General features: G+C 45.7%; 1 pseudogene; it reads left to right on the top strand.

Annotated features, from left to right (window-relative positions):
- Positions 1-484: 484 nt before the first annotated feature.
- LOC130506153 (small nucleolar RNA R71) lies at positions 485-599 on the top strand (annotated as a pseudogene).
- Positions 600-1,974: the final 1,375 nt, after the last annotated feature.

The raw sequence follows: 1,974 nt of genomic DNA on the forward strand, positions 1-1,974 counted from the left end.
GTATCCACTGTTCTGACCCTGATTTCCTTGATCTTTATCGTCTGGTTTAGGGGCATTGAACAGGTGGGGGTTGTTCCTCACGTTAGGGTTCGGGTGATAGTTCTTGAACTGCCATCCTTGCCCATTCACATAACTCACTTCATGCTGATCCTCAGCCAACTGATCTGCCTCTGATGTGCCTTCCGCGGTAGTTTTATCCTGAGGGGATTCTTCCATGACGAAGACCTGGTTCTGGTCGCTCTTAATCAGTTGATCGACCTTGGCAGAGAGCTCATCAATCTTGCTGTTGTCAATGCTCTTCACCTTCTGAGTGCGATCAGTCTCGCGGTTATTATCAGCTGAGCTTGAGGCCATGTTCTCAATCAACTCGAATGCGCCTTGAGTGGACTGAGTCATGAAATCTCCCTTACTGGCTGAGTTCAAAGCGTTCCTGTACTCCCAGCCTACTCCATCGTAGAACACTCCCAGCAGGTAGTCTTCTTTGAAGCCGTGATGTGGGCACTCTCTGCGGTAGACATTGAATCGCTCCCATGCATCGCAGAACGGCTCATCCACCAATTGTTTGAAGGTCACGATCTTCTGTCTCATAGCTGCAGTCTTCGATTTCGTGTAGAAGTGGCTTAAGAAGGCCTCTCGGACTTGTTCCCAAGTGGTGAGTGATCCCGTGGGCAGTGAATCAAGCCAGCGAGCAGCTTTCCCATCGAGAGAGAAGGGAAACAGAGTACACTTGATGTAATCGGGTGGTACTCCATTCGCTTTAGTGAAACCACACATCTTCTCAAAGTGCTCGATGTGGTCCATCGGTATCTCAGCAGGAAGTCTGTTGAAGATCTTCCTTTGCACTAGACTTATCAAAGCTGGCTTGATCTCGAAGTCTTGCCTAGTGCACGGTGGAGGGGTTATGGCAGATCGCGTAGCAGGCAGATTACACAGTAAGTTTCTCTGGCCGATCTGGACCACTTCCTCCTGTTGGTTATGCTGGTTCGCAGCATTCAGAGCAGCTTGCTGCGCTTGGATCGTCTGCTGCATCTGCTGCATCTGCTGTTGCATGAGTGCAAACGCAGCAGTGAGATCATCTGGATGATCACCCATGTTGGTGTTCATTGATCTCGGCTGTTGACGGTTTTGTCTTTCCAATCTCGCTAATTCCTCGTTGGTAAGCTGATGCAATTGTCCTTGTGCGTTGCTCCGAGTGTGTCTACTGGTCATGCACCTGGATCATCAGCTGCAACAAAGAAAATAACACGAGTTAGATATCTTAGACTAGATATGAAACCGAAAATTAGAGGTAAAAAATCTGGTCCTCGTCGCAACGGCGCCAAAACTTGATACACTAAAAATGAATCCTTGCTACTGCCAAGTTAACAGTTGCAATTGTAGTACTTGAGATTCAAATCCAGAGGACCAGTCTACACTCTAGTTCTATAAGTTCCGAAATCAAGCTAAGAAGAAGATATAATTTTGGTTGAAAGAGGCGATAGTTAACAAGCAAAATAAACATGAGATTGATTCAATTAAACAAGAGCTAGCCTAGGGTATTTCATTGCGTGTTGAATTGGAGCCAAACAATTATTCAAGAGGGATGAAGTGCTTTCTAGAACTCGGATCACTCAGCTGGAACACTCCACTGTCGTGGCAGTGATCGCTTTGCAGATCGATCTCACCACCTAACTGTCGTTGGGATGAGGATCGATTGCAAGCTTTAGAGAACAGGTCCGATCAATTCACTTACCATCCTAATATCTACTTTCGCTGATTAGGGATACTAAGCTCATTCAATACATGTCAAGTTATCATCCTAAGCGGTTAACCATGTGATGAACTAATGATCTAACATCAAGTGATCAGGTTAATGAAAGCAGTAAGAACAGTATGAATGAAAGAACAGTTATGGATCGCTTATCTATGTTTAGCTCATGTCTCACACACCCTAAAACCCTAGGCGAGCAAGGTTACTACTCGATCATAATGGAA

This window comes from Raphanus sativus, unplaced genomic scaffold, assembly GCF_000801105.2.
Source record: "Raphanus sativus cultivar WK10039 unplaced genomic scaffold, ASM80110v3 Scaffold2942, whole genome shotgun sequence".
Lineage (NCBI taxonomy): Eukaryota > Viridiplantae > Streptophyta > Magnoliopsida > Brassicales > Brassicaceae > Raphanus > Raphanus sativus.